This window comes from Scyliorhinus torazame, chromosome 29 (assembly GCF_047496885.1).
Source record: "Scyliorhinus torazame isolate Kashiwa2021f chromosome 29, sScyTor2.1, whole genome shotgun sequence".
Lineage (NCBI taxonomy): Eukaryota > Metazoa > Chordata > Chondrichthyes > Carcharhiniformes > Scyliorhinidae > Scyliorhinus > Scyliorhinus torazame.
The window spans coordinates 41,104,595-41,130,862 of record NC_092735.1 but is presented as its reverse complement, the minus strand read 5'-3'; the positions used below and the strand labels follow the sequence as shown (position 1 = coordinate 41,130,862).

Here is a 26,268-nt window from a genome sequence, read left to right as displayed (position 1 = left end):
GCTGGATCCTGTGCCCAATCCCCGGGCCGCTGGATCCAGTGCCCAATCCCCGGGCCGCTGGATCCAGTGCCCAATCCCCGGGCCGCTGGATCCAGTGCCCAATCCCCGGGCCGCTGGATCCAGTGCCCAATCCCCGGGCCGCTGGATCCAGTGCCAATCCCTGGGCCGCTGGATCCAGTGCCCAATCCCCGGGCCCCTGGATCCAGTGCCCAATCCCCGGGCCCCTGGATCCAGTGCCCAATCCCCGGGCCGCTGGATCCAGTGCCCAATCCCCGGGCCGCTGGATCCAGTGCCCAATCCCCGGGCCGCTGGATCCAGTGCCCAATACCCGGGCCGCTGGATCCAGTGCCCAATCCCCGGGCCGCTGGATCCAGTGCCCAATCCCCGGGCCGCTGGATCCAGTGCCCAATCCCCGGGCCGCTGGATCCAGTGCCCAATCCCCGGGCCGCTGGATCCAGTGCCCAATCCCCGGGCCGCTGGATCCAGTGCCCAATCCCCGGGCCGCTGGATCCAGTGCCCGGGCCGGGAAGAGGAATTCTCCCCCGCGCCCAGCGGCAGCTCCGCCTCCGCTGACTCATCCCATTCCTGACATTCTTCCCGAAACTGTCACCAAACCCCTTCCCCCCCCGGATTGGGAATCCCCCCCCCCCCCCCCCGGATTGGGAAGGTTGGGAATCCCCCCCCCCCGGATTGGGAAGCTCCCTCTCTCCCGGGAAAGGTAGGTTGAGTTTGGGGAAACTTTCCCAGTCGCAGCTGCAACTTTTCGGGAACAAAGAGCGGAAAATGCGGGATCTCGTTTCTGACATTTTTCTGCCTCAACTTCCGCATTTCAGGAATAAATCTCAGCTTCTCCCTCCCGGGAGTATTCCCGGCACTTACATCAATCTTTAATGTCTCTTCCAGCAACTAAAATCCAGCTGACTTTCTCCATGAGGAAGAAGTTGAGCCGACAGTTTGTGTAATTGTGGATTGTGGACCCTGGAGCAGCCACTCAGTCTCTGGTCTGTGAGTAACACTCTCTTTATTCAGCATTTTCTCCCAGGATTTATCCCCCCCCCTCGGATTGTGAGGAGAGGGAGCGTGGAGGGAGGTGGGGGTGGAGGGAGCGTGGAGGGAGGGTGGAGGGAGGGTGGAGGGAGGGTGGCGGGGGGGTGGAGGGAGGGTGGCGGGGGGGTGGAGGGAGGGTGGCGGGGGGGTGGAGGGAGGGTGGCGGGGGGGTGGAGGGAGGGTGGCGGGGGGGTGGAGGGAGGGTGGCGGGGGGGGTGGCGGGGGGGGTGGCGGGGGGGTGGAGGGAGGGTGGCGGGGGGGGTGGCGGGAGGGTGGCGGGGGGGTGGCGGGGGGGTGGCGGGGGGGTGGCGGGGGGGTGGCGGGGTGGCGGAGGGTGGCGGGGGGGTGGCGGGAGGGTGGCGGGGGGGGTGGCGGGGGGGTGGAGGGAGGGTGGCGGGGGGGTGGAGGGAGGGTGGCGGGGGGGTGGCGGGGGGGTGGAGGGAGGGTGGAGGGGGGGTGGCGGGGGGGTGGAGGGGGGGTGGCGGGGGGGTGGAGGGGGGGTGGCGGGGGGGTGGAGGGGGGGTGGCGGGGGGGTGGAGGGGGGGTGGAGGGAGGGTGGCGGCGTGGAGGGAGGCGGGGTGGAGGGAGCGTGGAGGGAGGCGGGGTGGAGGGAGCGTGGAGGGAGGCGGGGTGGAGGGAGCGTGGAGGGAGGCGGGGTGGAGGGAGCGTGGAGGGAGGCGGGGTGGAGGGAGCGTGGAGGGAGCGTGGAGGGAGGCGGGGTGGAGGGAGCGTGGAGGGAGGCGGGGTGGAGGGAGCGTGGAGGGAGGCGGGGTGGAGGGAGCGTGGAGGGAGGCGGGGTGGAGGGAGCGTGGAGGGAGGCGGGGTGGAGGGAGCGTGGAGGGAGGCGGGGTGGAGGGAGCGTGGAGGGAGGCGGGGTGGAGGGAGCGTGGAGGGAGGCGGGGTGGAGGGAGCGTGGAGGGAGGCGGGGTGGAGGGAGCGTGGAGGGAGGCGGGGTGGAGGGAGCGTGGAGGGAGGCGGGGTGGAGGGAGCGTGGAGGGAGGCGGGGTGGAGGGAGCGTGGAGGGAGGTGGGGTGGAGGGAGGGAGGGTGGCGGGGGGTGGAGGGAGCGTGGCGGGGGGGTGGAGGGAGGGTGGCGGGGGGGTGGAGGGAGGGTGGCGGGGGGGTGGAGGGAGGGTGGCGGGGGGGTGGAGGGAGGGTGGCGGGGGGGGTGGAGGGAGGGTGGCGGGGGGGTGGAGGGAGGGTGGCGGGGGGGTGGAGGGAGGGTGGCGGGGGGGTGGAGGGAGGGTGGCGGGGGGGTGGAGGGAGGGTGGCGGGGGGGTGGAGGGAGGGTGGCGGGGGGGTGGAGGGAGGGTGGCGGGGGGGTGGAGGGAGGGTGGCGGGGGGGTGGAGGGAGGGTGGCGGGGGGGTGGAGGGAGGGTGGCGGGGGGGTGGAGGGAGGGTGGCGGGGGGGGGTGGCGGGGTGGCGGGGGGGTGGCGGGGTGGAGGGAGGGTGGCGGGGTGGAGGCAGCGTGGAGGGAGGCGGGGTGGAGGGAGCGTGGAGGGAGGCGGGGTGGAGGGAGCGTGGAGGGAGGCGGGGTGGAGGGAGCGTGGAGGGAGGCGGGGTGGAGGGAGCGTGGAGGGAGGCGGGGTGGAGGGAGCGTGGAGGGAGGCGGGGTGGAGGGAGCGTGGAGGGAGGCGGGGTGGAGGGAGCGTGGAGGGAGGCGGGGTGGAGGGAGCGTGGAGGGAGGCGGGGTGGAGGGAGCGTGGAGGGAGGTGGGGTGGAGGGAGCGTGGAGGGAGGTGGGGTGGAGGGAGCGTGGAGGGAGGTGGGGTGGAGGGAGCGTGGAGGGAGGTGGGGTGGAGGGAGCGTGGAGGGAGGTGGGGTGGAGGGAGCTGGGGTGGAGGGAGCTGGGGTGGAGGGAGCGTGGAGGGTGGTGGGGTGGAGGGAGCGTGGAGGGTGGTGGGGTGGAGGGAGCGTGGAGGGTGGTGGGGTGGAGGGAGCGTGGAGGGTGGTGGGGTGGAGGGAGCGTGGAGGGTGGTGGGGTGGAGGGAGCGTGGAGGGTGGTGGGGTGGAGGGAGCGTGGAGGGTGGTGGGGTGGAGGGAGCGTGGAGGGTGGTGGGGTGGAGGGAGCGTGGAGGGTGGTGGGGTGGAGGGAGCGTGGAGGGTGGTGGGGTGGAGGGAGCGTGGAGGGTGGTGGGGTGGAGGGAGCGTGGAGGGTGGTGGGGTGGAGGGAGCGTGGAGGGTGGTGGGGTGGAGGGAGCGTGGAGGGTGGTGGGGTGGAGGGAGCGTGGAGGGTGGTGGGGTGGAGGGAGCGTGGAGGGTGGTGGGGTGGAGGGAGCGTGGAGGGTGGTGGGGTGGAGGGAGCGTGGAGGGTGGTGGGGTGGAGGGAGCGTGGAGGGAGGTGGGGTGGAGGGAGCGTGGAGGGAGGTGGGGAGGGAGGTGGGGAGGGAGGTGAGGAGGGAAGGGAGGGAGGTGAGGAGGGAAGGGAGGGAGGTGAGGAGGGAAGGGAGCGAGGAGTGGAGGGAGGAGGGGAGGGAGCGGGGAGTGGAGGGAGGAGTTGAGGGGAGGGGGAGTGGAGGGAGGAGGGGAGGGAGCGTGGAGGGAGAAGGGGAGGGAGGGAGGAGGGAAGGGAGCGTGGAGGGAGAAGGGGAGGGAGCGTGGAGGGAGAAGGGGAGGGAGCGTGGAGGGAGGAGGGAAGGGAGCGTGGAGGGAGGAGGGAAGGGAGCGGGAAGGGGGCATGGAGGGAGGAGGGGAGGGGGCGTGGAGGGAGGTGGGGAGGGAGCGTGTGGGGAGGCGAGGAGGGAGCGTGGGGGAAGGCGGGGCGGGGAGGGAGCGTGGGGGAAGGCGAGGAGGGGAGCGGGGAGGGGAGCGGGGAGGGAGGTGGGGGAGGCGAGGAGGGAGCGTGGGGGGAGGCGAGGAGGGAGCGTGGGGGGAGGCGGGGCGGGGAGGGAGCGTGGGGGGAGGCGGGGCGGGGAGGGAGCGTGGGGGGGGAGCGGGGAGGGAGGTGGGGGGGAGGGAGCGTGGAGGGAGGGGAGTGTGGAGGGGAGGGCACGGGGGGGGGTGGGGAGAGGGCGCGGAGGGGGGTCCGGAGGGAGGGGGGCGGGGAGGGAGGGGGGTCCGGAGGGAGGGGGGCGGGAAGGGAGGGGGGCGGGAAGGGAGGGGGGTGGGAAGGGAGGGGGGTCCGGAGGGAGGGGGGCGGGGAGGGAGGGGGGTCCGGAGGGAGGGGGGCGGGAAGGGAGGGGGGTCCGGAGGGAGGGGGGCGGGAAGGGAGGGGGTCCGGAGGGAGGGGGGCGGGGAGGGAGGGGGGTCCGGAGGGAGGGGGCGGGGAGGGAGGGGGGCGGGGAGGGAGGGGGGCGGGGAGGGAGGGGGGTCCGGAGGGAGGGGGAGGGAGGCGCGGGGGAGGGAGGGAGACGCGGGAGGAGGGAGGCAGGAGGCGGAGAGGGAGTGTGGAGGGAGGCGGGGGGAGTGTGGAGGGAGGCGGGGGGAGTGTGGAGGGAGGTTGTGGAGGGAGGTGGGGGGGAGTGTGGAGGGAGGTGGGGAGGGAGTGTGGAGAGCTGTCAGAGGAGGAGGGAGGCGGAGAGGGAGTGTGGAGGGAGGCGGGGGGAGTGTGGAGGGAGGGAGGTGGGGGGGGGAGTGTGGAGGGAGGTGGGGGGGGGGGGAGTGTGGAGGGAGGTGGGGGGGGAGTGTGGAGGGAGGTGGGGGGGAGGGAGTGTGGAGGGAGGTGGGGGGGAGGGAGTGTGGAGGGAGGTGGGGGGGGAGTGTGGAGGGAGGTGGGGGGGAGTGTGGAGGGAGGTGGGGGGGGAGGGAGTGTGGAGGGAGGTGGGGGAGAGTGTGGAGGGAGGTGGGGGGGGGAGTGTGGAGGGAGGTGGGGGGGGGGAGTGTGGAGGGAGGTGGGGGGGGGGAGTGTGGAGGGAGGTGGGGGGGGGAGTGTGGAGGGAGGTGGGGGGGGGGGAGTGTGGAGGGAGGTGGGGGTGGAGTGTGGAGGGAGGTGGGGGTGGAGTGTGGAGGGAGGTGGGGGTGGAGTGTGGAGGGAGGTGGGGAGGGAGTGTGGAGAGCTGTCAGAGGGAGTGTGGAGGGAGGTGGGGGGGGGGGGGAGTGTGGAGGGAGGTGGGGGGGGGAGTGCGGAGGGAGGTGGGGGGGGAGTGTGGAGGGAGGTGGGTGGGGAGTGTGGAGGGAGGTGGGGAGGGAGTGTGGAGAGCTGTCAGAGGGAGTGTGGAGGGAGGTGAGGTGAGGAGAGCTGTACTAGGGATTGGGGAGGGGAGGAGAGCTGTGTGAGGGAGTGGGGATGGAGGGTTGTGTGGAGGGAGGTGCGGAGAGCTGTCTGAGGGAGTGGGGAGGGAGGTGAGGAGAACTGTCTGAGGGAGTGGGGAGGCAGGCGAGGAGAGCTGTCTGAGGGAGTGTGGAGGGAGGCGAGGAGAGCTGTCTGAGGGAGTGCGGAGGGAGGTGAGGAGAGCTGTCTGAGGGAGTGCGGAGGGAGGTGAGGGTTGTGTGGAGGGAGGTGAGGTGAGCTGTCTGAGGGAGTGCGGAGGGAGGTGAGGAGAACTGTCTGAGGGAGTGTGGAGGGAGGTGAGGAGAGCTGTCTGAGAGAGTGCGGAGGGAGGTGAGGAGAGCTGTCTGAGGGAGTGTGGAGGGAGGTGAGGAGAGCTGTCTGAGAGAGTGTGGAGGGAGGTGAGGAGAGCTGTCTGAGGGAGTGGGGAGGGAGGTGAGGAGAGCTGTCTGAGGGAGTGTGGAGGGAGGTGAGGAGAGCTGTCTGAGGGAGTGTGGAGGGAGGTGAGGAGAGCTGTCTAAGGGAGTGTGGAGGGAGGTGAGGAGAGCTGTCTGAGGGAGTGTGGAGGGAGGTGAGGAGAGCTGTCTGAGGGAGTGTGGAGGGAGGTGAGGGTTGTGTGGAGGGAGGTGGGGAGAGCTGTCTGAGGGAGTGTGGAGGGAGGTGAGGATTGTGTGGAGGGAGGTGGGGAGAGCTGTCTGAGGGAGGTGAGGAGAGCTGTCTGAGGGAGTGTGGAGGGAGGTGAGGGTTGTGTGGAGGGAGGTGAGGAGAGCTGTCTGAGGGAGTGTGGAGGGAGGTGAGGGTTGTGTGGAGGGAGGTGGGGTGAGATGTCTGAGGGAGTGTGGAGGGAGGTGAGGGTTGTGTGGAGGGAGGTGGGGAGAGCTGTCTGAGGGAGTGTGGAGGGAGGTGGGGAGAGCTGTCTGAGGAAGTGTGGAGGGAGGTGAGGGTTGTATGGAGGGAGGTGGGGAGAGCTGTCTGAGGGAGTGTGGAGGGAGGTGGGGAGAGCTGTCTGAGGGAGTGTGGAGGGAGGTGAGGGTTGTGTGGAGGGAGGTGGGGAGAGCTGTCTGAGGGAGTGTGGAGGGAGGTGGGGAGAGCTGTCTGAGGGAGTGTGGAGGGAGGTGAGGGTTGTATGGAGGGAGGTGGGGAGAGCTGTCTGAGGGAGTGTGGAGGGAGGTGGGGAGAGCTGTCTGAGGGAGTGTGGAGGGAGGTGAGGGAGTGTGGAGGGAGGTGGGGAGAGCTGTCTGAGGGAGTGTGGAGGGAGGTGAGGGAGTGTGGAGGGAGGTGGGGAGAGCTGTCTGAGGGAGTGTGGAGGGAGGTGAGGGTTGTGTGGAGGGAGGTGAGGAGAGCTGTCTGAGGGAGTGTGGAGGGAGGTGAGGGTTGTGTGGAGGGAGGTGGGGAGAGCTGTCTGAGGGAGTGTGGAGGGAGGTGAGGGTTGTGTGGAGGGAGGTGGGGAGAGCTGTCTGAGGGAGGTGAGGAGTGCTGTCTGAGGGAGTGTGGAGGGAGGTGAGGGTTGTGTGGAGGGAGGTGGGGAGAGCTGTCTGAGGGAGGTGAGGAGAGCTGTCTGAGGGAGTGTGGAGGGAGGTGAGGGTTGTGTGGAGGGAGGTGGGGAGAGCTGTCTGAGGGAGTGTGGAGGGAGGGGAGGGTTGTGTGGAGGGAGGTGAGGGAGTGTGGAGGGAGGTGGGGAGAGCTGTCTGAGGGAGTTTGATAGGATCGTTCCTTGTTTGAGCACAAACAAGAGAAAAACGTGAACTTTTCTGATACTTTTCCAAATGCTACAGTGTTTATAGATGCAGTGTCATGTATTTTAGTCAGTTATATTCCTGACACGAGGGCCAAATAAATAGCTCTTCATCCAAACATTTTGATTCAGATATAGATGTAGCAGCTCCATTAACTGTTAGTTTGTATTTTGAAGACAGAACCTTGCGAATATTTTTGGAAGAACTTGTTTTTAATTGACACAGTATCTCTGATTTATGTCGCCAACTTTAATTTCATTAAACATTTTCATATCACAGAATTGTTACTCTCAAAATCAGGCCATTCGGCCCATCGCTCTCTGGATGAACATAATAAATAATCTTTATTAGTGTCAAAAGCAGGCTTACATTAACACTGCAATGAAGTTACTATGAAAATCCCCTAGTCGCCATACTCCGGCACCTGTTCAGGTACACGGAGGGAGAATTCTGAATGTCCAATTCACTAACAGCACGTCTTTCGGGACTTGTGGGAGGAAACCGGAGCACCCGGAGGAAACCCACACAGACACAGGAGAACGTGCAGACTTCGCACAGACAGTGACCCAAGCCGGGAATCAAACCTGGGACCCTGGAGCTGTGAAGCAACAGTGCTAACCACTGTGCTACCCTGCCGCCCATCTCGCCTTGTGCCATTTTCCCACCTTCACCTTTTTCCTTTTTAGGTAACATTCCCTTTGGAATGCTTCGATTGGCCCACCACAAACTCAGGCAGGCATTCCAGACTTGAACCACTCAGCAATTTTTCTTCATATCACTTTTTCTTCTTTTGCCAATTACCTTATTTGACTTCTCATCTTGATCTATTCCTGAGTGAACGGTTTCTCCCTATCTACTCTGACCAGATCCTTGATAATTTTAAATGCCTTTGTCAAATCGCCTCCAAAAAAAGCCGTCCAGCGTCTCCAATCTCCCTCCTCTTCCTAGCCCTGGAAACATTCTCCGGAATATTTTCTGCACTCCCTCCGGAGCATTCATATCCTTCTAAAATGTGGTGCCCAGAACTGGATGCAATATTGTAGCTACGGCTGAATTAGTGTCTTACACAAGTTCAACAGAACCCCCTCCCTCGTATTTGTACACTATGACCCTATTAATAAAGGCTAGGATAGCTATGCTTTTATTTACTGATCACTCAACCTGTCTGCCACCAACATGTTTTGTATTATAGAATTCAGAGTGCAATGAAACAATAAATATTTGGTTAAGACGAAAGCTTAAAACCAATCAACAGCGTGCAATTCAGACTAATATTGGTTCGACCATGAGAAATGGGAACCGGGGTGAGCCATTCAGCCTTTTGAGTCTGCTCCACCATTTAGTAAGATCACGGCTGGTCTAACACTCACTAAACACACTTTCCAGCTTTCCCTCTGTAACAGTTGGGAAATGAATTGACCATGTCCTGATTTGAAATCCTCTTTCCCTTACTCTGAGCTGCATGGATCAAAAGTTTCTGCTACCTTGTTGAACTGTGATGTTTGCATCGACTTTTTCTTGTCTTTGAGAGGCAGAAGCAATCCGAGTTTAATAGCCAAGACTATACCCCATGCCACCTCATTTTACATCCTGTCCTGTTATTTTTACTGTTTTAATTAATAAATAATAATAATCGCTTATTGTCACAAGTAGGCTTCAATGAAGGAACTGTGAAAAGCCCCTAGTCGCCACATTCCGACGCCTGTTCAGGGAGGCCGGTACGGGAATTGAACCCGCGCTGCTGGCATTGTTCTGCATTACAAGCCAGCTGTTTAGCCCACTGTGCGAAACCAGCCTCTATCCTGTTCCACGTATTTTATGATGTGGTAAATGCTTCATTATCTAAATGTGATCTGGGTATCCGCCTGGTCCAACATTGCGGAATCTTCTGAGTTACTCAGTACCAATCTCATTCATTCCCATTTTCTACACTCGTCTTTTGAAGGGGCAGTTCTGTGGGTGCTGAGAAAATTAGTGCTGGCGGGCTATTTGACCAGAGGTATCGTCCTAGCTAACTATTCTGATGACCTGATGTCCAATCACAAACTTCCTATTGGGAGTTGTTGAAAATGATTAGTAATGGGAAGCCTGTCCTCATTAGGGGAGCGTCTCTGAATTGTAGCAGCCCGACCTCTACACCACTTAAGCAACAATAAAAGCACATATCCACCAGGTGCTCCACTTTTATCTAGAAAAGGGGCCTAGAGTTGTCTGAGTACTGCTCGGTTTACAGCTGCGATCTAGTCTTCACAAGGTGTTACAGACAAGTTATTTGACCCACCTTAGTTGACTCCGCCATTGTCAGGCAAAATAATAATGTTGATCTTTGAACCTTCTCCACCTCTTCTGTCTTCACTTCAACCCTCTCGATGTTATTTAGAAAATGTGACATTTTGTTTTCCTGTTTGATCAATACAATCCTCAGGTGAGAAGCTGAGGGATTCTCCCCACTTTGACCAGCTGAACGAACATTGGAAGTTGATAGATATCAAGGTTGCTTTTCACATCTCTTGGCATTAAACCATTTGACAGATGTTTGGAAGCAAGTTGTAATTTCCAGTTCTTTATGTTTCCAGTATGACCAGTTCTTTATGTTTGTCTATCTCTAGCCGAGTAGTAATACTCACTATTTGCTGGTCAGAGTTGCTGAATTAAACATAATTTAAAACTGATTAGCTGTTCATTGCAGTGTGTTTGATCTTACTGTCCCCTGTTGTTTGTCATACGGAGCAGCCAATAATTCAAATGCTCAGCCTGAAGTGCCTTGGAAATTCTGAAAAGTCCAATTGTAAGTAAATGTTTTTCCTCCACATTAAATTTTGTCAGCAACTGACATTCTAACCAGCTAATTACATAGTTTCTGAGCCGCTTTCTCTGAATCGACTGCCTACATTTCACTGGGTTACTTACTGTACATTAGAAACAGGAGGAGTCCCAATACCAAATCCTGTATTCCCCCTCCCGATTCCCATACTCTCTCCACTCACTACAGTGTCACCCAGACATTAAAAACTTAAAATATTGGAAATACTCTGTGGGGAGTTTTATGTTCAGGTCAATGATCGTTCATCAGAATTGGAAAGAGTTCTAAAGCAAGTTTAGATGCAGAGAAAGCTGGGTGGGGTAGATGAGGATTGAATGATCTGTGATAAATTGGAAGATAGGAGAGATTAAATGACAAAAGGGAAGATCGTGTGAGGCAAAGGGAGTGACAATGGGGCAAGAAATGAGAGAGATGTGTCTAAAGGAGGTGTAAATTGAAAAGTAGAAGCATTACCAACAGTTGCCTTCCAAAAACAAACGATACAGTGGGGGCAGGGGATATGATCTAAAATTTTTGCAACTCCCTGTTCAGTCCATAAGGTGCTATTCCTTGGCCTTTCTTTGGGCAGTGTTCAAAACAGAGGTCAAAGTGGGAGTGGAGTTGAATATTCAATGACAGGTGATTGGAGATTTGGGGATCACTCTTACGGACTGAATGGAGAGATTTTGCAAAGTGATCACCCAATCTGCTTTTAGTATTCCCAGTGTAGTGGAGGGCACATTGTGTGAGCAGTGAATATGATATATTAAACTGAAAAAATTCCAGGTCAGTTACACCTTCATCTGCTCAATCACCCAGACATAGATTCTCTTAACCACATTCTGTGTTTTGTATCCATCAGCCAATTTCTATTCCAGTTTGACCCTCAATCTAATGCTTTTGAGTTTAACCTTTCATATGGAACTCTGTCAATTGTCTTTTGGAAGTCTCCATATTCCACTACATACTACTTCCCATTCGGATTGTCAGTTCCTTGAAGAAATCCAGGAGATTGGGCAGATTGGATTGGATTGGATTTGTTTATTGTCGCGTGTACCGAATGTAACTACATAAGCACTGGCATCGGATGAAGCAGACAGTGTTAACGAGCTCAGTCCATAAGAGGGTTGTTTAGGAGTCTGGATCTTGCTGTTAACCCGGTTGTTGTTCTGCAAAAAATGCCCCAGTTTTCTCTGAAACACTGAATATTTCACAATAATTAGAAGTCAATCCAGCCCCAACCCGGATCCCTGGTGCTGACAGCAACAGTGCTAACCACTGTGCTAGCACAGCAAGTGATAGAAAATTATCTTTCAATCAGATATTCTGTACACCAATTAAATATAGAGAAAGATTTTAGTTTAAATCAGTGTTGCCCGTTCAAAATAAATACAAATAGAAAATATCCCTTTGGGTTGGGGAGCAATGGAAATCAGTTAAATGTTGGAGGGCAACTGGTATATAGAATCAAAGACTCCCTACAGTGGCCCATCGAGTCTGCACCGACCCTCTGAAAGAGCAAAGAACAAAGAAATGTACAGCACAGGAACAGGCCCTTCAGCCCTCCAAGCCCGTGCCAACCATGCTGCCCGACTAAACTACAATCTTCTACACTTCCTGGGTCCGTATCCTTCTATTCCCATCCTATTCATGTATTTGTCAAGATGCCCCTTAAATGTCACTATCGTCCCTGCTTCCACCACCTCCTCCGGTAGCGAGTTCCAGGCACCCACTACCCTCTGCGTAAAAAACTTGCCTCGTACATCTACTCTAAACCTTGCCCCTCTCACCTTAAACCTATGCCCCCTATTAATTGACCCCTCTACCCTGGGGAAAAGCCTCTGACTATCCACTCTGTCTATCCCCCTCATAATTTTGTAGACCTCTATCAGGTCTTCCCTCAAACTCCTTCGTTCCAGTGAGAACAAACCAAGTTTATTCAACCGCTCCTCATAGCTAATACCCTCCATACCAGGCAACATTCTGGTAAATCTCTTCTGCACCCTCTCTAAAGCCTCCACATCCTTCTGGTAGTGTGGCGACCAGAATTGAATACTATACTCCAAGTGTGGCCTAACTAAGGTTCTATACAGCTGCAACATGACTTGCCAATTCTTATACTCAATGCCCCGGCCAATGAAGGCAAGCATGCTGTATGCCTTCTTGACTACCTTCTCCACCTGTGTTGCCCCTTTCAATGACCTGTGGACCTGTACTCCTAGATCTCTTTGGCTTTCAATACTCTTGAGGGTTCTACCATTCACTGTATATTCCCTACCTGCATTAGACCTTCCAAAATGCATTAACGCACATTTGTCCGGATTAAACTCCATCTGCCATCTCTCCGCCCAAGTCTCCAAACAATCTAAATCCTGCTGTATCTTCTGACAGTCCTCATCGCTATCCGCAATTCCACCAACCTTTGTGTCGTCTGCAAACTTACTAACCAGACCAGTTACATTTTCCTCCAAATCATTTATATATACTACAAAGAGCAAAGGTCCCAGCACTGATCCCTGTGGAACACCACTGGTCACAGCCCTCCAATTAGAAAAGCATCCTTCCATTGCTACTCTCTGCCTTCTATGACCTAGCCAGTTCTCTATCCACCTTGCCAGCTCCCCCTGATCCCGTGTGACTTCACCTTTTGTACTAGTCTACCATGAGGGACCTTGTCAAAGGCCTTACTGAAGTCCATATAGACAACATCCACTGCCCTACCTGCATCAATCATCTTAGTGACCTCCTCGAAAAACTCTTATCAAGTTAGTGAGACACGATCTCCCCTTCACAAAACCATGCTGCCTCTCACTAATACGTCCATTTGCTTCCAAATGGGAGTAGACCCTGTCTCGAAGAATTCTCTCCAGTAATTTCCCTACCACTGAAGTAAGGCTCACCGGCCTGTAGTTCCCTGGATTATCCTTGCTACCCTTCTTAAACAGAGGAACAACATTGGCTATTCTCCAGTCCTCCGGGACATCCCCTGAAGACAGTGAGGATCCAAAGATTTCTGTCAAGGCCTCAGCAATTTCCTCTCCAGCCTCCTTCAGTATTCTGGGGTAGATCCCATCAGGCCCTGGGGACTTATCTACCTGAATATTTTTTAAGACACCAAACACCTTGTCTTTTTGGATCTCAATGTGACCCAGGCTATCTACACGCCCTTCTCCAGACTCAACATAACAAACAAAGAACAAAGAAATGTACAGCACAGGAACAGGCCCTTCGGCCCTCCAAGCCCGTGCCGACCATACTGCCCGACTAAACTACAATCTTCTACACTTCCTGGGTCCGTATCCTTCTATTCCCATCCTATTCATATATTTGTCAAGATGCCCCTTAAATGTCCCTATCGTCCCTGCCTCCACTACCTCCTCCGGTAGTGAGTTCCAGGCACCCACTACCCTCTGCGTAAAAAACTTGCCTCGTACATCTACTCTAAACTTTGCCCCTCTCACCTTAAACCTATGCCCCCTAGTAATTGACCCCTCTACCCTGGGGAAAAGCCTCTGACTATCCACTCTGTCTATGCCCCTCATAATTTTGTATACCTCTATCAGGTCGCCCCTCAACCTCCTTCGTTCCAGTGAGAACAAACCGAGTTTATTCAATCGCTCCTCATAGCTTATGCCCTCCATACCAGGCAACATTCTGGTAAATCTCTTCTGCACCCTCTCTAAAGCCTCCACATCCTTCTGGTAGTGTGGCGACCAGAATTGAACACTATACTCCAAGTGTGGCCTAACTAAGGTTCTATACAGCTGCAACATGACTTGCCAATTCTTATACTCAATGCCCCGGCCAATGAAGGCAAGCATGCCGTATGCCTTCTTGACTACCTTCTCCACCTGTGTAGCCCCTTTCAGTGATCTGTGGACCTGTACTCCTAGATCTCTTTGACTTTCAATACTCTTGAGGGTTCTACCATTCACCGTATATTCCCTACCTGCATTAGCCCTTCCAAAATGCATTACCTCACATTTGTCCAGGTTAAACTCCATCTGCCATCTCTCCGCCCAAGTCTCCAGACAATCTAAATCCTGCTGTATCCTCAGACAGTCCTCATCGCTATCCGCAATTCCACCAACCTTTGTGTCGTCTGCAAACTTACTAATCAGACCAGTTACATTTTCCTCCAAATCATTTATATATACTACAAAGAGCAAAGGTCCCAGCACTGATCCCTGTGGAACACCACTGGTCACAGCCCTCCAATTAGAAAAGCATCCCTCCATTGCTACCCTCTGCCTTCTATGGCCTAGCCAGTTCTGTATCCACCTTGCCAGTTCACCCCTGATCCCGTGTGACTTCACCTTTTGTACTAGTCTACCATGAGGGACCTTGTCAAAGGCCTTACTGAAGTCCATATAGACAACATCTACTGCCCTACCTGCATCAATCATCTTAGTGACCTCCTCGAAAAACTCTATCAAGTTAGTGAGACACGACCTCCCCTTCACAAAACCGTGCTGCCTCTCACTAATACGTCCATTTGCTTCCAAATGGGAGTAGATCCTGTCTCGAAGAATTCTCTCCAGTAATTTCCCTACCACTGAAGTAAGGCTCACCGGCCTGTAGTTCCCGGGATTATCCCTGCCACCCTTCTTAAACAGAGGAACAACATTGGCTATTCTCCAGTCCTCCGGGACATCCCCTGAAGACAGCGAGGATCCAAAGATTTCTGTCAAGGCCTCAGCAATTTCCTCTCCAGCCTCCTTCAGTATTCTGGGGTAGATCCCATCCGGCCCTGGGGACTTATCTACCTTAATATTTTTTAAGACACCCAACACCTCGTCTTTTTGGATCACAATGTGACCCAGGCTATCTACACCCCCTTCTCCAGACTCAACATCTACCAATTCCTTCTCTTTGGTGAATACTGATGCAAAGTATTCATTTAGTACCTCGCCCATTTCCTCTGGCTCCACACATAGATTCCCTTGCCCATCCTTCAGTGGGCCAACCCTTTCCCTGGCTACCCTCTTGCTTTTTATGTAAGTGTAAAAAGCCTTGGGATTTTCCTTAACCCTATTTGCCAATGACTTTTCATGACCCCTTCTAGCCCTCCTGACTCCTTGCTTAAGTTCCTTCCTACTTTCCTTATATGCCACACAGGCTTCGTCTGTTCCCAGCCTTTTAGCCCTGACAAATGCCTCCTTTTTCTTTTTGACGAGGCCTACAATATCATTCGTCATCCAAGGTTCCCGAAAATTGCCGTATTTATCTTTCTTCCTCACAGGAACATGCCTGTCCTGTATTCCTTTCAACTGACACTTGAAAGCCTCCCACATGTCAGATGTTGATTTGCCCTCAAACATCCGCCCCCAATCTATGTTCTTCAGGTCCCGCCTAATATTGTTATAATTAGCCTTCCCCCAATTTAGCACATTCATCCTCGGACCACTCTTATCCTTGTCCACCAGTACTTTAAAACTTACTGAATTGTGGTCACTGTTACCGAAATGCTCCCCTACTGAAACATCTACCACCTGGCCGGGCTCATTCCCCAATACCAGGTCCAGTACCGCCCCTTCCCTAGTTGGACTGTTTACATATTGTTTTAAGAAGCCCTTCTGGATGCTCCTTACAAACTCTGCCCCGTCTAAGCCCCTGGCACTAAGTGAGTCCCAGTCAATATTGGAGAAGTTGAAGTCTCCCATCACCACAACCCTGTTGTTTTTACTCTTTTCGAAAATCTGTCTACCTATCTGCTCCTCTATCTCCCGCTGGCTGTTGGGAGGCCTGTAGTAAACCCCCAACATTGTGACTGCACCCTTCTTATTCCTGATCTCTACCCAAATAGCCTCACTGCCCTCTGAGGTGTCCTCCCGCAGTACAGCTGTGATATTCTCCCGAACCAGTAGCGCAACTCCACCTCCCCTTTTACACCCCCCTCTATCCCGCCTGAAACATCTAAATCCTGGAACGTTTAGCTGCCAATCCTGCCCTTCCCTCAACCAGGTCTCTGTAATGGCAACAACATCATAGTTCCAAGTACTAATCCAAGCTCGAAGTTCATCTGCCTTACCCGTAATACTTCTTGCATTAAAACATATGCACTTCAGGCCACCAGACCCGCTGTGTTCAGCAACTTCTCCCTGTCTGCTCTGCCTCAGAGCCCCACTGTCCCTATTCCCTAGTTCTCCCTCAATGCTCTCACCTTTTGCTCCCGTGCCCACCCCCCTGCCATACTAGTTTAAACCACTCCACTCAAGCTCACTCCCCCGTCCTAGACACTGGGAGAACATGCAGACTCCGCACAGACAGTCATCCAAATGCTGTCTAGACACCGTCTAGACACTGGGAGAACATGCAGACTCCGCACAGACAGTCATCCAAATGCTGTCTGGTTTTTGACTCACTGACTGGTGGAAAAACGTTCTCTATCTGACTAAAATCTGTTATTTTACTGAGTACCTCTGAGATCTCCTCTTAACTTCTTTGTTGTAATAAAAAGCATAATAAATCCCAATTTTAAACTCTGGATATAAGTGCATTGGTGGGAGTGCGTGAACCTGGGACTGTTCTCACTCCTGAACTCCCGACCATGTTACAGAACCGCCTGGTGATCGACCAGCAGGCGGGAGGCTATAACTGGGGTTCAGAAGGGGAAGGAAACCCTGGGATGGGAGGCCTAGGGTTTTAATGAGAGATCCTGAGGGATTTTCCTGCTTCTTGTCCACCCTCACAATATTTGAGCTTACCTAGATCTGTTCCTGCTGCTACCCGCACGCTTCTGTGCGGAGTCTGCACGTTCTCCCCATGTCTCCTGGGTTTCCTCAGGGTGCTCCGGTTTCCTCCCTCAGTCCAAAGATGTGCAGGTTAAGTGGATTGGCCATGATAAATTGTCCCTCAGTAGGGTTCGGGGAAATAGGGTGGGGGATTGGGCCTAGTTAAGGTGCTCTTTTTCAGAGGGTCGGTGTAGACTCGATGGACCGAATGGCCTCCATCTACCTATAGAGATTCTATAATTCAATGAACTTTTCTCACAGCTGCGGCCTTTCAATCCTGGTCGCCTTCCGGACCAAGTCCATGAGTTTGACATCCCTGAAGTATGAAACCCGAAACTGCTCCTGGGTAGAGAGGCAGAATTACAGGAGCCTCCAAAAATGCCACAAATGAAGATCCTGTTGCCTGGGAGTCACCGAGGTCCACAGGACAGAAAAGGCACTTCATGTCCCCCCTCACTCTCCCCAACTCCAAGGAAAACAACCCCAGTCTATCCAATGTCTCCATAGCTGAAAGTCTCCAGCCCAGGCACCATCCTGGTAAATCTCCTCTGCCCCCTTTCCAGTGACTATCACACCCCTCCTGTAATGTGGAGTCCAGAACTGCTCACAATATTCCAGCTGTGGCCTAACCAACGTTTTATACAGTTCCAGCATAACCTCCCTGCTCTGAAACTCTCCGCCTCGGCTAATGAAGGCAAGAATACCAATTGTCTTCTTAACCACTGTACCCACCTGCTCTGCTACCTTAAGGGACGGGTGTACATGCAGACCAAGGTCCCTCTGATCCTCGCTGCTTCCCAGGGTCCTGCCGTTTATCCTGTATTCCTTTGCCCTGTTTGTCCGGCCCAAGTGCCTCACCTCCCACTTACCCAGACTCAATTCCATTTGCCTCTGACCAGCCCCTCGGACCAGCCCGTCTGTATCCTCCTGTAATCGGAGGCTATCCTCCTCACTATTTACCACCCACCGATTTTCATATCATCCTCAAACTTACTGATCAACCCTCCTACATTCATGTCTAAGTCATTTATATAAACCACAACAGCAAGGGCCCCTCACCGATCCCTGCGGGACCCCACTGGACACAGGCTTCCTGTCAGAAACACCCCTCGCCCATCACCCTCTGCTTCCTGCCACTGAGCCAACTTGCCAGATTTCTTTCGATCCCATGGGCTCTTACCTTCGTTATCAGTCTCCTATGTGGGACCTTATCAAAAGCCTTGCTGAAGTCCAAGTAGACTACATCAAATACATTTCCCTTATCTACACACATCTGGTCACCATTTTTGAAACATTCTCTCAAGTTGGTCAGACATGACCTCCCCTTAACAAAACCATGCTGACCGTTCTGGATGATATCCTGCCTCTCCAAATGCAGAATAATTCTGTCTCTCAGAATTCATAGAATCCCTACAGTGCCATTTGCCCCATCTCGTCTGCACTGACCCTCTGAAAGAGCACTCTACCGAGGCCCGATCCTAACCTAACCTTCAGACACTAAGGGGCAATTTATCATGGCCAATCCACTTAACCTGCATATCTTTGGACTGTGGGAGGAAACCGGAGCACCCGGAGGAAACACAGATACGGAGAATATGTGCAAACTCCACAAAGTCACCTGAAGTCAGAATCATATCTGTGTCCCTGGTGTTGCGTACAGCAGTGCTAACCACTGTGCTACCGTGCCATCCATTGCTTTCAATACTTTCCCCACCACTGAGGTTAGACTGACTGGTCTGTAGTTTCCTGGCTTATCCCTTCCTCCCTTCATGAATAATGGCACCACATTGACTATCCTCCGGTCCTCCGGCACCTCACCTGTGGACAGAGAGGAATTGAACATTATTACCAGCACCCCTGCTATTCCCTCCCTTGCCTCACTCAACAGCCTGGGATACATTTCATCTGGCCCTGGATATTTATCTCCTTATAGGCCTGCCAGACCACTCAAACTCCTCTCTGTCGATGTTAATTTCATTAATTTGATCACATATCAGCATTTTCCTTTATTTTACCTGCCCAGTATCCTTTTATGACCCCATTTTGCTCAACTAATTTCATTTTTAAGTTCCCTCTTGCACATTCTATATGCCTCTAGCATTCTGCTATTTTGATATCTGCCTTAAGCCTCCCATTTTCCCACAATGCTGTGTCTCCCTCGATATCCAGAATTCACAGGATTTGTTGGTCCCAGCCTTTTCTTGATTGGGACATGTTGGCCCTGCACTCTCTCCATTTCCTTCTTGAATGCATCCCACTGTTCTGTCACAGATTTACCCAAAAGGTCTTCTCCCAGTTCACTCAGGCCAGCATGGTAGCACGGTGGTTAGCACTGTCGCTTCACATCTCTAGGGTCCCGGGTTCGATTCCCGGCTTGGGTCACTGTCTGTGCGGAGTCTGCACATTCTCCCCGTGTCTGCGTGGGTTCCCTCCGGGTGCTCCGGTTTCCTCCCACAGGTCCAAAGATGTGCAGGTTAGGTGGATTGGCCATGATAAATTGCCCCTTAGTGTCCAAAAAGGTTAGGTGGGGTTACGGGGATACGATAGAGGTGTGGGCTCAATGATCGTGAGCCTGGCGTGGTGGCTGCAGAGAGAGACAGAGTGCGTGGGTACGGACAGTGTCCAGCACCGCACACATCGCCAACAGCTGTGCCACTGGCCGGGAGCTTCTGCCAGGGCTGGGGGGCGGGCGGTAGTGAGGGGGGGGTGCAGGAAGTGGGCTGGGGGATTGGGTGGACGGTACGCAGTCCAATATACCTGCCAATTTCTCCCTCTGTTTTTCGCACATTCTGCGGGTATTTCACGCGGTGGTGCTCGCCCCTCACCGGTAGCGGAATCGGTGTGGGTGGCGCCAATGTTACCGTTGTGGAACTCCACAGATTGGCATCACCACTTAGTCGCAGGAACGGAGAACCCAGCCCCTGTATCCTGGAATATTGAGCTGCCAATCCTACATAAGGACATAAGAACTAGGAACAGGAGTAGGCCATCTGGCCCCTCGAGCCTGCTCCGCCATTCAATGAGATCATGGCTGATCTTTGTGGACTCAGCTCCACTTTCCGGCCCGTACACCATATCCCCGAATCCCTTTATTCTTTAGAAAGGTATCTATCTTTTTCTTAAAAACGTTTAAAGAAGGAGCCTCAACTGCTTCACTGGGCAAGGAATTGCAGAGATTCACAACCCTTTGGGTGAAGAGGTTCCTCCTAAACTCGGTCTTAAATCTACTTCCCCTTATTTTGAGACTATGCCCCCTAGTTCTGCTTTCCCCGACCAGTGGAAACAACCTGCCCGCATCTATCCTATCTATTCACTTCATAATTTTATATGTTTCAATAAGATCCCCCCGCATCCTTCTAAACTCCAATGAGTACAGTCCCAGTCTACTCAACCTCTCATCATAATCTAATCCCCTCAACTCTGGGATCAACCTAGTGAATCTCCTCTGCACACCCTCCAATGCCAATATGTCCTTTCTCGGGTAAGGAGACCAAAACTGAACACAATACTCCAGATGCGGCCTCACCAACACCCTATACAATTGCAGCATAACCTCACTAGTCTTGAACTCCATCCCTCTAGCAATGAAAGACAAAACTCGATTAGCCTTCTTAATCACCTGTTGCACCTGCACACCAACTTTTTGCATCTCGTGCAGCAGCACCCAGGTCCCTCTGCACAGCAGCATGTTTTAACATCTTACCGTTTAAATAATAATCCATTCTGCTGTTATTCCTCCCAAAATGGGTAGCCTCACACTTGGCAACATTCACCTAACCTATCCAAATCCTTCTGCAGACTTGCGGTATCCTCTGCCCTTTTTGCTTTACCACTCATCTTAGTGTCGTCTGCAAACTTTGACACATTGCACTTGGTCCCCAACTCCAAATCGTCTATGTAAATTGTGAACAATTGCGGGCCCAACACTGATCCTTGAGGGACCCCACTAGTTACAGGTTGCCAACCAGAGAAACACCCATTTATCCCCACTCTCTGCTTTCTGTTAGTTAACCAATCCTCTACCCATGCTACCACTTTACCCTCAATGCCATGCATCTTTAGTTTATGCAGCAACCTTTCAAAAGCTTTCTGGAAATCCAGATATACCACATCCATTGGCTCCCCGTTATCTACTGCATTGGTAACGTCCTCAAAAAATTCTACCAAATTAGTCAGACACGACCTACCCTTTGTGAACCCATGCTGCGTCTGCCCAATGGGACAATTTCCCTCCAGGTGCCCCGCTATTTCCTCCTTAATTATAGATTCCAGCATTTTCCCTACAACCGAAGTTAAGCTTACCGGCCTATAATTACCCGCTTTCTGCCAATCTCCTTTTTTAAACAGTGGTGTCACGTTTGCTACTTTCCAATCCTCTGGGACCACCCCAGAGTCTAGTGAATTTTGATAAATTATCACTAGTGCGTTTACAATTTCCCTAGCCATCTCTTTTAACACTCTGGGATGCATCCCATCAGGGCCAGGAGACTTGTCTACCTTTAGCCCCATTAGCTTGCCCAATACTGCCTCCTTAGTGATTACAATCATCTCAAGGTCCTCACCTATCATATCTTTATTTCCATCAGTCACTGGCATGTTATTTGTGTCTTCCACTGTGAAGACTGACCCAAAAAACCTGTTCAGCTCCTCAGCCATTTCCCCGTCTCCTATTATTAAATCTCCCTTCTCATCTTCCAAAGGACCAATATTTACCTTAGCCACTCTTTTTTGTCTTATATATTTGTAGAAGCTTTTACTATCTGCTTTTATGTTCTGAGCCAGTTTACTTTCATAGTCTACCTTACTCTTCTTTATAGCTTTTTTAGTAGCTTTCTGTTGTCCCCTAAAGACTTCCCAGTCCTCTAGTCTCCCACTAATTTTTGCCACTTTGTATGTTTTTTCCTTCAATTTGATACTCTCCCTCACCTCCTTAGATATCCACGGTCGATTTTTCCCCTTTCTACCCTCTTTCTTTTTTGTCGGTATGAACCTTTTCTGAACACTGTGAAAGATCGCTCGGAAGGTTCTCCACTGTTCCTCAACTGCTTCACCATGAAGTCTTTGCTCCCAGTCTACCTTAGCTAGTTCTTCTCTCATCCCATTGTAATCGCCTTTGTTTAAGCACAAAACACTAGTGTTTGATTTTACCTTGTCATCCTCCAACTGTATTTTAAATTCCGCCATATTGTGGTTGCTCCTTCCAAGAAGATCCCGAACTATGAGATCATTAATCAATCCTGCCTCATTACACAGGACCAGATCTAGGACCGCTTGTTCCCTTGTAGGTTCCATTACATACTGTTCCAGGAAATTATCCCAGACACATTCTAGAAGCTCCTCCTCAAGGCTGCCTTTACCAACCTGGTTAAACCAATCGATATGCAGATTAAAATCTCCCATGATAATCACTGTACCATTTCTACATGCATCCGTTATTTCTTTGCTTATTGCCTGCCCTACCATCCTGTTACTATTTGGTGGCCTATAGACTACTCCTATCAGTGACCTTTTCGCCTTACTATTCCTGATTTCCACCCAAATTGATTCAACCTTATCCTCCATAGCACCAATATCATCCCTTACTATTGCCCGGATGCCATCCTTAAACAACAAAGCTACACTACCGCCCTTACCGTCCATTCTATCCTTTTGTATAGTCTGATACCCTTGGATATTTAACTCCCAGTCGTGACCATCTTTTAACCATGTTTCAGTAATGGCCACTAAATCATAGTCATTCACGATGATTTGCGCCATCAACTCATTCACCTTATTCCGTATACTACGAGCATTCAGGTAAAGTACACTTATGCTGTTTTTTATGACGTTGTTATGAATCCTAACACCTTGATCAGTAACTTTTCGCAAATTATCTTTCCTCTTACCCTTTCTCCTAATTTTCCTTGTCTTTGAACCCATATCTTTACATAATAACCTGCCACGTAACCTGCTGCCTTGATCTCCATTAACCATTGTACTGTCCATAGCTTTACCCTTCCCCCCCAACTTGCTAGTTTAAAGTCCTTGTGGCCAACCTATTTATCTTATTCGCTAGAACACTGGTCCCAGAATGGTTCAGGTGAAGACCGTCCCAACGGTACAGGTCCCTCCTGCCCCAGTACTGATGCCAATGCCCCATGAAATGGAATCCCTCTTTCCCGCACCACTCCTTTAGCCACGTGTTAACTTCCCTAATTTTCTCAACCCTATGCCAATTGGCACGTGGCTCGGGAAGTAATCCAGAGATTATAACCCTGGAGGACCTGTTCTTTAATTTAGTCCCTAGTGCTTGATAATCCCCAAACAGGTCCTCTTTCCTAGTCTTACCTATGTTGTTAGTCCCAACGTGGACCACAACAACTGGATCCTCCCCCTCCCTCTCCAAAATCCTTTCAAGCCGATCAGAGATGTCCCTCACCCTGGCACCGGGCAGGCAACATACCATGCGGGACTCTCGATCTGGCTTACAAAGGATGCCATCAATCCCCCTAATTATAGAATCCCCTAGGGCCTGTTCCTGTGCTGTACATTTCTTTGCTCTTTGTTCAAGGAACAGCTACTGCATGTCCTTGATAAGAATGTACCTGTCAGGCAGGGAGGAAGTGGTCGAGCGAGGGAACCGTGGTTTACTAAAGCAGTTGAAACACTTGTCAAGAGGAAGAAGGAGGCTTATGTAAAAATGAGACATGAAGGTTCAGTTAGGGCGCTCGAGAGTTACAAGTTAGTTAGGAAGGACCTAAAGAGAGAGCTAAGAAGAGCCAGGAGGGAACATGAGAAGTCTTTGGCAGGTAGGATCATGGATAACCCTAAAGCTTTCTATAGATATGTCAGGAATAAAAGAATGACTAGGCTAAGATTAGGGCCAGTCAAGGACAGTAGTGGGAAGTTGGAATCCGAGGAGATAGGAGAGGTGCTAAATGAATATTTTTCATCAGTATTCACACAGGAAAAAGACAATGTTGTTGAGGAGAATACTGAGATTCAGGCTACTAGACTAGAAGGGCTTGAGGTTCATAAGGAGGAGGTGTTAGCAATTCTAGAAAGTGTGAAAATAGATAAGTCCCCTGGGCCAGATGGGATTTATCCTAGGATTCTCTGGGAAGCTAGGGAGGAGATTGCTGAGCCTTTGGCTTTGATCTTTAAGTCATCTTTGTCTACAGGAATAGTGCCAGAAGACTGGAGGATAGCAAATGTTGTCCCCTTGTTCAAGAAGGGGAGTAGAGATAACCCCGGTAACTATAGACCAGCGAGCCTTACTCCTGTTGTGGGCAAGGTCTTGGAAAGGTTGATAAGAGATAGGATGTATAATCATCTGGAAAGGAATAATTTGATTAGAGATAGTCAACACGGTTTTGTGAAGGGTAGGTCGTGCCTCACAAACCTTATTGAGTTCTTTGAGATGGTGACCAAACAGGTGGATCAGGGTAAAGCAGTTGATGTGGTGTACATGGACTTCAGTAAAGCGTTTGCTAAGGTTCCCCATGGTAGGTTACTGCAGAAGATGCGGAGGCATGGGATTCAGGGTGATTTAGCAGTTTGGATCAGAAATTGGCTAGCTGGAAGAAGACAAGGCGTGGTGGTTGATGGGAAATGTGCAGACTGGAGTCCAGTTACTAGTGGTGTACCACAAGGATCTGTTTTGGGGCCACTGCTGTTTGCCATTTTTATAAATGACCTGGAGGAGGGCGTAGAAGGATGGGTGAGTCAATTTGCAGATGATACTAAAGTCAGTGGAGTTGTGGACAGTGTGGAAGAATGTTACAAGTTACAGAGGGACATAGATAAGCTGCAGTGCTGGGCTGAGAGGTGGCAAATGGAGTTTAATGCAAAAAAGTGTGAGGTGATTCATTTTGGAAGGAATAACAGGAAGACAGAGTACTGGGCTAATGGTAAGATTCTTGGTAGTGTGGAAGAGCAGAGAGATCTCGGTGTCTATGTACATAGATCCCTGAAAGTTGCCACCCAGGTTGAGAGGGTTCTTAAGAAGTCGTGCGGTGTGTTAGCTTTTATTGGTAGAGGAATTGAGTTTCGGAGCCATGAGGTCATGTTGCAGCTGTACAAAACTGGTGCGGCCGCATTTGGAGTATTGCGTGCAATTCTGGTCGCCGCATTATAGGAAGGATGTGGAAGCATTGGAAAGGGTGCAGAGGAGATTTACCAGAATGTTGCCTGGTATGGAGGGAAGATCTTATGAGGAAAGGCTGAGGGACTTGAGGCTGTTTTTGTTAGAGAGAAGAAGGTTAAGAGGTGACTTAATTGAGGGATACAAGATGATCCAGAGGATTGGATAGAGTGGAGAGTGAGAGCCTTTTTCCTCGGATGGTGATGTCTAGCACGAGGGGACATAGCTTTAAATTGAGGGGAGATAGATATAAGACAGATGTCAGAGGTAGGTTCTTTACTCAGAGAGTAGTAAGGGCGTGGAATGCCCTGCCTGCAACAGTTGTGGACTCGCCAACACTAAGGGCATTTAAATGGTCACTGGATAGACATATGGACGATAAGGGAATAGTGTAGATGGGCTTTAGAGTGGTTTCACAGGTCGGCGCAACATCGAGGGCCGAAGGGCCTGTACTGCGCTGTAATGTTCTATGTTCTGTGTAAGGTGGGTGTGGGGCCTATTCTAATATTTCTCCTTCTCTGTAATAATAAATAAAAAGGTGCATTGTAACCATTGGGAGTTCCAGCCAGGCCTATTTCTGTTGGAGCTAACAACATCAATCTGGTATGCTCGATCAAATGGATGTTTCAATTATGGCAATATTTCAGACGACCTTATTTTTAAAAAAGGTGATAATCTGCTTTATGGAACAGTGATTTTGTGCCTAAAACTTAAAAAATGCCTTACAAGAGAATGTACCAGACCCCCCCTTACCTCTGCTAGATTGTGGTCACAACTCTATCCATCAGTTATTATATCAGAGCATTTCTAAAGAAAATTTAAATGCACAACCTCATTTCAATAGAGCTTCTAACAACCACTAAACATCCCAAAATGTTTCATGGCCAATGACATGTTGTTATGTAGGAAACACAGCAACGTGATAAAATGAGATAATCTGATGATTTATTTTGTGATGTTGATTGACGATCAAATATTGACCAGGACACCAGGGACAACTCCCTTGTCCTTTGTTGAAAAAGTGACGCAATCTTTTACATTCCCCTCCGAGGATTGACCGGTCTCTGGTTTCAAGTATCATCTGAAAGATAGCAGCTTCAACAGTGCAGTGTTCCCTTGGTACCGCACTGGAGTGTGACTCGATTTTCATACTCAAGTCAAAGGGTCAGACTTGAACTCATAACCTTGTGATTCAGAGGGAAGAGCTGACCAGACTGAATTACATGGTGATATAATTGTTTATTTATCACGTACTCCATTTTTCCACTTTTCCTTCAGATGTTTTTACGTTTCATTAATCTTTCATTTGAGAATGTTTTACAAGTTTTGAGTTTTTTCGCTTAAAGAAAGCAGATGACATCAGTGGCAGCTGTCGGCGTGAAATGCCAATGCTTGATGGAAGATGGGCGTCTGCCTGTTATCAGCCCCTTGTCCCTTGTTTTTAATGTGTTCCATTCTGCGGCAGGTGCTTTGAGTCTGGGTAGCAGCTGTTCAAAATGAAGGGCTGGCTGTAAAAAGAATTTCTTCACAATGCCCATCAGAACTATTCAGTTAGGGTCCAGCTACATGTGCCTTATGCCAGAACACTCGGACATAATGAAACTGCCGACTTTGTTGCAG

At 52.2% G+C, this 26,268-nt stretch overlaps 1 protein-coding gene and 1 long non-coding RNA gene across 7 annotated transcripts in view; one reads left to right on the top strand and one right to left on the bottom strand.

Annotated features, from left to right (window-relative positions):
* The window catches only part of LOC140404107 (uncharacterized), a 43,744-nt gene extending 42,714 nt beyond the window's left edge, over positions 1 to 1,030 (bottom strand). Inside the window, exon 1 of one of the 2 annotated variants that reach the window (XR_011938456.1) lies at positions 880 to 1,030. This is a non-coding gene — a long non-coding RNA (uncharacterized lncRNA). The remainder of the gene's footprint in view (positions 1 to 879) is intronic. The other variant, XR_011938458.1, reaches the window with a different exon arrangement.
* The window catches only part of LOC140404106 (transcriptional enhancer factor TEF-1-like), a 110,699-nt gene continuing 85,093 nt past the window's right edge, over positions 663 to 26,268 (top strand). For 3 of the 5 annotated variants that reach the window (XM_072492525.1, XM_072492523.1, XM_072492524.1), the window contains exon 1: positions 849 to 1,005. The gene's annotated coding sequence lies outside the window, so the exon portion shown is untranslated. Of the gene's footprint in view, positions 719 to 848; positions 1,006 to 26,268 lie in introns of those variants that run through there. The other 2 variants (XM_072492522.1, XM_072492521.1) reach the window with 2 other exon arrangements.